Raw genomic sequence first — 9,621 nt, 5'->3', positions numbered from 1 at the left:
TATGAGAACTTTAATTGTCCTCCTATGAGGAAAGATCAGTGCATTCTCAATTGAGTGAGCAATGGTTGTACATTATGTTAGATGAGATAATTTTTTGAAGTGTAATCATGGGAAATAATGAGTATGTGTATATTGGGCAGGAGGAGGAGTAGACTTTAGTGGGTATTTTGTCATTTATTGACTGTCAAATCCCAAAACCTGTTTTTATTTAGGGGGGATTCCTTGTTATGTGAATGTCTGTTAGAAGGCAAACCTCCACACTGCATTAGAGAAGGCTAAGATAATAGATATTTTCTTTCTCACAAATTGATTGCTAATATGTAACCTTGGTGCCACCAATTTTACTGCTCCTGCCTGAGCTTTGAGTTGTGAAAGGATGGCATAATAACTAACAGAAGACTTAGAATTCATTTGCAGTTGTGCCAGTCTGTGGCATTGGCAATGGTTTCTAGCTGCGTTTTGCTCTGATCAGGCCAGTAATAGAATCCTGATCAGGCTGTTTTGATACATAACTTTTGCTGTCTTTGCTACCAAGCTTTCCTTGGTGTCTGGCATTTTATGATCCTGGTTGTCTGACCTTTCTTCAATTTTGTGAGCTACTCCTTAACCTTATAATAAAATTATTTTGTTCCTAGCCAGCAAAAATTAGATTCTGATGTTTAAAATCAAGTACTAAGGATTCATATATCAACTTCCACCACTGCTTGTCCACAAAGCTCCTTGAAAAAACTTTGTTCCACCACGATTTCATCCATGTAGACTTATTTACTTTACTAATTTGAAAAATTATTGTATGCTATCTCAGCCTTATTATTTTATAATCACTTGTCTTCCTAAAGAATCTTTTAGATTCTTTTAAAATACATACAGTACTTAGGCTGAAGCTTAGACACAGCAGGTGTTCAGTCATTGTATATGACATGTTTTAAACACTTATCTATGCATAGAATTACAAAGTGGTAAAGGAAATTTGTTTTTTAATTTTGGAAGAAATTACTTCAGATCTTATACATAAATTGACAATAAGGAAACTTATTACAAGCACATGAGTAACTGTTCCTTATACTAGTACAAATATCTTTTTATACAATGCTGATTTTTTTTCAAAAATGCAAAGAAAGTTAATAGGAATGTATAAGTGTGATATTTGAAATAAAACATATCTTTGTATTTCCTTTAGGTCTAACCATTTACAATTGACATTGGACTGAGCAGACAAGTGGTATAATTAAAGGGCAGTCAGAATGCAATTTATTTGTATTTTCATAAGTTCATATATCAGAACCAAACTCCACAGAGCACAGAACTACAGAAGTACAAGTCACTTGTAGTCATTGTACAGAACTATAAGTCACTTCTTGGAGTAAAAAGTTTCCAGCAGCATAAGATGGTTAGTCAAACATCAGTGCTTAGAATGATAGTATTTTTACTTATAATCTGGAAAAGTTGTGTACAACAAAACATCCAAATGTACAATGAACTAAACTCCCCTCAATACTGGAATTTGGAAAAACTACAAGAATATCCCAGAAAGATGTACAAGTGGGCAGAAAAATAACATATGTTTAATGGTGGACACCCTGGTAGCATGGGAAGAAAATCCAAATGTTTTTATAAAGGACCACCTGGAGAGGTGTTAGAAACAAACTGAAATACTTGCTTTGGACTATAGGAGCCTCTGCTGCTCAAGAAAAAAGTATTGCAAATCCGTGCTGAAAAGATGGACCAAAATCGTAAGTTTAAGAGTAGCTTAAACGTGTGGCAGGGGTGAGGGGGACTTGAGGGGAGTAGTCATTAGTGGTTTATTAAATCATAACGGAAATGAATACAAGTAAAATGAGCATGGGCAAATAACCAATAAATAGATATTAAAATAATAAAGAATACTTTAGGGCTTGTAAGTGGTAATGTCAGAAGAAAAATATTCAAAGTGTTGCAAAGTTGTGATAGTTTTTACCTACAGATATAGTATGGCCTAAAAATCTAGATAGCTTTGATAAGGGCTTCCCAGATGACACAGGGATAAAGAATCCACCTGCCAGTACAGGAGACAAAAGAAGCATGGATTTGATCCCTGGGTTGGGAAGATCCCCTGGGGTAGGAAATGGCAATCCACTCCAGTATTCTTGGAGACGGCAATGACACCCTACTCCAGCACTCTTGCCTGGAAAATCCTATGGATGGAGGAGCCTGGTGGGCTGCAGTCCACAGGGTCGCTAAGAGTCAGACACGACTGAGCGACTTCACTTTCACTTTTCACTTTCATGCATTGGAGAAGGAAATGGCAACCCATCCAAGTGTTCTTGCCTGGAGAATCCCAGGGATGGGGGAGCCTGGTGGGCTGATGTCTATGGGGCCGCACAGAGTCAGATACGACTGAAGCAATTCAGCAGCAGCAGCAGCCAGTATTCTTGCCTGGAAAATTCCACGGACAGAGCCTGTTTGGGTTACAGTCCACGGAGTCTTGAGTTGCACACAACAGAGCCACTGAGCATACAGCTTTGATAAAGGCTTATAAAACCATGAAAGAAAGCTGCAGTCTTTAGAGGGGAAATGTTTCAGAGATATAATTAATCTTGTGGGAGAAAAAAGGTTCTGGAAAGTAAGAGCTGTTTTGTGTTACCTCTCTGAGAGAGCATTAAACTGAATGAAAATCACTGCTTTGCCCTAACAGCTTTTCCTTTCCAACAAAACTCTTAATAAAACACAGCCTCCTTGCTGCCTCTTCGAGCAACATACTCCTGGTCTCTCCCGCTATTCCCAGAAATCAGCACTGTTTTATAGCTGCTTACATGAAACTAACTGCTGAGATGGGCCCATCCTGGACTCAATGAAACTCATATTTTCCTTCTCTTTAGAGAAGACTGCAAGACCAGCCAGTTAGTGGCTTTGAATCAGCTCCAGAATGGACCTGGATATGCAGTTTAGTGTGATATGTCAGGAAAGACAGGAATTCCTAAGAGCAATTCAAAGTTAAAATCCTGACTCCCTCCAAACTTTTGTAGATGGCTCTGCTGCTGAAAGTTCAGCCTTTTAAAGTACCATTTAAAAATCTGTCAGCATAATTTGTGTGTCAAAAGATAGGACTTCTTATGTCTGTATTTTAGCTAGATACTGAGAAAGTAATTACTCCAACTTCTAGGTAAGTTATAATCATTTATAATTCTTAGTGCTTTACAAATCTGCCCAAGGTGAAAGTATGCTGGATCTAAAAGTAGAATGAGAGTATAATTTTCCATTTTGCCTTAAATACAACTGGTGCTTACACTGTTGGATGTTACAAGTTCCTATTGATATAAAATATAGATTGCTTGACATTTATTCTGTTTCAGTTTTTATATAAAATTGTACTTTCAGGTTGTACAAATTTCCATTTGTATTCAAGTTTGGAGAAACACAATAAGGATTATACTTTTAAATATCATATAAACATCCAATAAATATCCTGTAAAACTGACAGATAAATTGTTTTAAAGGAAATACAAGAATGAATCTCAGAAAATGTTTCTTAAAAACGTATCTTGATAAACATATTTTTATACTAACCTAATAGCATGTAGAAATCTACAATTAAAATGTATCAGAAGTGTATTTTGTAAATCAGAATCATTAATGATTCCTATTTCTCTGTTTCCCAGTTAGAATTAAATTTTTACTTTGTAGAAATTTTTCAGAAACATAATCAGTGATTTCTTTAAAAAGCTTATTTTAGTAATAAATACATAAAAGGAAAATTAAGCAATTTTTCATAGAAAAAATCTTAGATATATATTTTTTAAATTTTAGTAACTTACTGCTACTCACAACAGGAAAATACTCCCAACCCAACAATAAAAATTGTAAACAATTAAAAATGTCTTGGTATTTAAAAAAATAAATCTTAAGGATATAGGTAACAGGAAATGGCAACCCACCCCAGTATTCTTGCCTGGAAAATCCCATGGGCAGAGGAGCCTGGCAGGCTACAGTCCACGGGGTTGCAAAGAGTCAGACACGACTAAGCGACTTCACTTCACTTCATGAAATATGAATAGAAAACCCAAAGAACAAAACTTTAAAGTATATGATAGCCAAGTTCTTATTATAATTGTTCTGATTATTCATATCTTCTTATATAAAGGATTTTTTTCTGATAATACAAGAAGAAAAATGTGTAGTAAATGGCTGATGTTGATACCACAAAGCCAGAGGGGTATAGGAGTGCTAAAGGCATCCTCCTTCCTGACTGATTATCTTAAAGGCTTGGTAGGAACAATTCAATGAGTGACTAATGAAACCTTTAGTTCAGCAATATGCAATAAGAGCTTTTATCTCCTAATTTCACTTCTAGGGCTCTCTCCTAAACAATATAAAATGCAGAAAAAATCTCTATACATGAAAGATATCCTTCAAAGCAAATAACATGTTATAGTGGGAAATAATGGAAGCAAACTAAAAGACTGGTAACATATGGTACAGAAACATAATGGAGTGTTATGTAGCATTTAAAAATGGTTCTCAAGAGGAGTGACATAAGAAATGTTATCATCTGAAATTAAAAAGCAGGACACAAGGGACTTCCCTGGAAGTCCAGTGGTTAAAACTCTGCACTTCCAATTCAGGGGGGGACGGGTTCAATCCCTAAATTGAGCAGGATATAGAAGTGTCTAGAGCTGAATTTCAACCATGTGAAATACTGACAGAAGACATGGAGATTCACTGGAATATTGATAGAGATTTTCATAGAACAGCTAAATTATAGGTGGTGATAGTTTTCTTCTTTAAGGATTTCTATGTGTTCTTTTTTAAAAAATTATGTAATTTTCGGCTATGCTGAGTGTTGCTGCACAGAGGCTTTCTCTAGTAGCGGTATATGGGCTTCTCATTGAGGTGGCTTCTCTTGTTGCAAAGCACAGGCTCCAGGTGCATATGGATGGACCTCAATAGTTGGGGTGCACGGGCTTAGTTGACCTGTGGCATGTGAAATCTTCCTGGACCAGCGATCAAACTGGTGTCCCCTGCATCGCAAGGTGGAGTCTTAACCACTGAACTCCTAGGAAAGCCCCTCCACATGTTCCAAATTCCTTATAAGTATGTATCATTTTGTAATTAGAAAAATATTAGAATTTTAAAACTAGGAATAGCCATTAACTACATATAGTTCTGAAAGGTTGTTGTTGAATTACGACGCCGGGATTTTTGGCCCCCGGAGGAGAAGAATTCAATCTGGGGCCGAGAGGAGGCTTGATCGCTCAGAGCTTTTGTGTAACAAAGTTTTATTAAAGTATAAAGGAGATAGAGAAAGCTCTGACATAGGCATCAGAAGGGGGCAGAAAGAGTACCCCCCTGCTAGTCTTTAGCTGGATGTTATATAGTTATCAGCAGTCTGTTAATGAAAGAAAGGAATGTCTCTAAACTTGGAATGGCACCAGGCCCCTCACCCATAGGATGTATTTTGGGATAATCTTGGCTCCAAATGGTTCATCTTGGGCCATAAAAGGATTAGCTTGAATCTTGAAGAAGGGCAGAGCACCATACAAATACTGTCGTTTACATAGATTAGAGGAACAATATGGGAGTATAACATACTGGTTTATCAACTAGGTTCTCTGACTTGAAGACAGAGTTTGGGGTAAATGCATAGTACATTAGCATGGCCTAAGATAAACATTTCCATAAGAAAAAGGCATTGGTTAACTTCAGGTGAAACCAGGTGTCATGGCAACACAGAATTTTGAGAAACCTCCTTTTAAATTTGTATAGAGAAGGAAAAATATCATTACTTTGTTTCCTCCTGCAGCTTAAGAGAGATAAAAATGTCTGACACTTGCAGGCTATTTCCTCTATTTGGAGACCCCTGGGCTTCCTGCCTGTTACCCTCTCAGTTCTTGTGAGGATTACATAAGATCCTGGATATGAAATTCTCTAGCATATATAATACTGAGTATTTCCTTTAAAGCACAACTAAGAGAAGGGGTGGCTTCACCACCTAACAATCAGAGTTGCTTCCATTATTGTCAAAAAATAGTAATAAAAAATCCTGCATGCTGCACAGAATCAAATTCTGTCACTCCACACATTTTCAGAGATACTAATTTGAGAATTGTTTTAACAGTTAAAAGCAGAAAACAACCTAAATTAATTACAGTGGAGGATTGATTAAGTATATTTTGTTTGGTTTGGTTAATTATATTTATCCCATAAAAATAATGAGATAGATAATGGAAGCCTTAAAAACCAAGATGTCCATGATATAGTTTTAAATGAAAGCTAAGTTGCAGAACAGAATTATAGTATAATCCTGGCTTTATCAAAGGCAAAATGAAACCAGGAAAAAAAATCTTACATTTTATAGGTCTGATATAATATTCTTAAGAGACTAAACAGATGATATAGCTGAGTACCTGATCTACAAATCAGAAAAATGCCTCTAGCTTATGTGTCCAAGTATTAAATTAAGATTTCAACTGTAAAATCAGCATAATCTGGATATTTTAGTGTTGCAAGACATCAGCAAATGACTAAGCTTAAGGTATCTGACAAGACTTTTGGGTGCAGGTAAAAGAAATGGACTTGTGCTACTTTATTATATGCATGCTATGGAATCTCAGACACAGGCTGAAGTACAAAGGTCTTGGCACATTTTCCCTGATAAGAGCGTTTTCATATGCCCAAGGTCTTTGGCCTGCTGTACCAGTTTGATGAGAGAAATTTATCCTAACAACGTGATGATTTATGGTGAATGCCTGTTTTTGTTCTGGGATGGAAGAGGTTGAAATGTGAGTAGCTGAGGTCAGTCACACAAGCACTACATGCATACATGACTGAATCCCAATAAAAGTCTAGCACACTAAGGCTCAAGTGAGCTTCCCTGGTTGATAGCACTTCACCTGTGTTGTTGGGAGAATTTAGTGTGTCCCTAAATTACTCTGGGTTTCCCTTGTGGCTCAGCTGGTAAAAAAAAATCCACCTACAGTGCAGGAGACCTGGGTTCGATCCCTGGGTTGGGAAGATCCCCTGGGGAAGGGAACAGCTAACCCATTCCAGTATTCTGGCCTGGAGAATTCCATGGACCATATAGTCCATGGGGTCGCAAAGATTCAGACACGACTAAGCAACTTTCACTTCACTATATGACTCCACTGAAAAGGGACCCCTGGAAGCAATACCTGATTTCTCTTGGACTTCACTCCATATACCTTTTCCCTTTATTGATTTCAATCTGCATCCTTTTGCTGTAATACACTGTAACCATGAGTGTAACATCCTTTGAGTTCTGCAAATCCTTCTAGTAAATCACCAAGCCTAAGGGTGGTCTTGCGAACCCTGATACAAGAATTAACTAAAAATTTGTCAAAAGATAGCTACGCTCCTCATCCTAAAACCAACATAAGTGTTAAACCACAATTAAGAAATGCATTAAGATTCTGTTCCTCTTTAAGAATTATAATTACCAAAATCTGTATCAGAGTCCCACCAGAGAAGCAGTTATTTATTCCCCAGAGCTCATAATTACCCATTTTATTTGCTTAGTTTCTATGTACTTATCACTGATTCAAGTTTAGTTTCCTCTCACTATGTATTTGGATACAGCAGGTAGTCTGTCTTCTTGAAGAGAAGTCTCCTGGAGCTCTTGGACTTGCCCCAGTCTCTGCTGGGTGTTCTATTTGCCTGGGATTCAGTTGTCATCTTGGAATCTCTCTTCATCATCACTCTGGGGATTCCTTTGCTTGTCTATTTGGTTGGATATCCTATTTCCTTTTCCATCTTCCCTTTTCTTGTTGTGTCCTCTCACTTTGGTAGAGCACATTTTCCAGTAACTTCTTAAGAAAGGGTGCTTGGGAGGTAATTTATATTTTAAAACTCACATGTCTAAAAATGTCTACATCCTACTCTCACACCAATTGATAACCTGACTGAAGACTGAAAACCTTTTATCTCAGAACTGTGAAGGTTTTGTTCCATTATTTTCTGGATTCTAGTGTTGACATGGAAAACTCCAAGCTGCTCTGAGTCCTGAGACTTTGTATTCTACCTGGGTCCCACTCTCCATTCCAGAAGCATAGAAGATTTTCTTCTCAGGGTTTCCCTGATACTCCCGCGGTTAAGAATCTGCTTTGCAATGCAAGGGACACTGGTTCGATCCGTGGTCTGGGAAGATCCCACATGTCGTGGAATAACAAAGCACGTGGCAATAATTACAGAGTCAGCACTTGCCTAGAGCCCATGCTCTGCCACAGGAGGAGCAACTGCAATGAGAAACCTTCTTTCCTTTCACTGAGTAAGCTTTCAGTCTCCTGCCCAGTTTGCTGGAAAGTCGGAGTAAGCTGATTTCGTGACTGGGGAGGGTTCTTCTTAAGTGGAGTTGTAAATAATCTTTTGGTTCTTAGTTTCATTTTCTTCCTACCTTCAGAAGTTCCTGGTGTCCCAAATGTCAAGGCTTTTGATGTTCTATTATACACACACACACACACACACACACACACACACATCTGGTCGTCTCTCAGCTTTCTCCTGTTTGCTTAAAGCTCATCTTTCTCCAGTTAGTTACTGCCTGTCTTCCTGTTTCCCAATTTCCATAATTTTATTGTTGTATCTCCCCTTCGGTTCTTATGTGAGTAAATACATTAAAGAAAGAAATATATATTAAAGAAAGAAAGAAAAACCCAATAAAGCCAGCAAATCAAAACACCTCTTTGAGTGCATCATGTTAAATAATTTCAGTCATGTCTGACTCTGTGTGAACCCATGGTCTGCAGCCTGGTGGCTCCTCTAGCCATGGGATTCTCCAGGCAAGAATACTGGAGTGGGTTGCTGTGACCTCCTCCTGGGGATCTTCCCAACCCAGGGATCCAATCCTCATCTCTTACGTCTCCTGCTTTGGCAGATGGGTTCTTTACCACTAGTGCCACCTGGGAAGCTCAAATACCTCTTTACTGTCATCTTAATGGGATTTTTGAAGATAACAAAAGTAAATGCATTTGTTTAATCCATCACCTTTACCAAAAACCAATACGGTATTGTAAAGTAAAATAAAATAAAATCTGGAAAAAAAATAACCCATTATAGTAATAGAATTTCTAAGGATGAGCTCAGGTTCCTGGAGGTAATCTCTACTTGGTTGTGATTTTGCAGGATTACTTAATTGCTATTTAACTTGGTATATTAGCATCTCATTTCATAAGTGAGGTTCACCAAAAGCTTTTTTATTAATCAGGAGTGGTTTTGGTATGTGTCATTCTTGTCTCATAAAATTAATTCAGGAACACCTCCATTTTTTTATTCTATGAATTTGTTTACAGTAGGAATTATTCTTTCTTTGAAGGTTTGGTAAGAGTAGATTATAAAACCTTCCAGATATGGTGCCTATGATTTGGCTTTGCTCTATCACTTTTGCCTAAAATTCTTGATTGATGTGAACTTTGGCGTCTGTGGATTAAATAATAACCCAAAGCTATTACTCTAAATCTTACACTTCATGGTAGACAGCTATATTACTATAAAACCATAATGTATTGAACTCAATCTTTACTGACTCCAGAGTATATTCTAAGAACGTGCATTGAAAATCTACTTAATAGTGCTTGAATTACAAAGAATAGCCCTAAAATAATTAAATTACCTACTTAAAAATTAATTACA

Source organism: Capricornis sumatraensis, chromosome 3 (assembly GCF_032405125.1).
Source record: "Capricornis sumatraensis isolate serow.1 chromosome 3, serow.2, whole genome shotgun sequence".
Lineage (NCBI taxonomy): Eukaryota > Metazoa > Chordata > Mammalia > Artiodactyla > Bovidae > Capricornis > Capricornis sumatraensis.
This window is presented reverse-complemented; position numbering follows the sequence as displayed.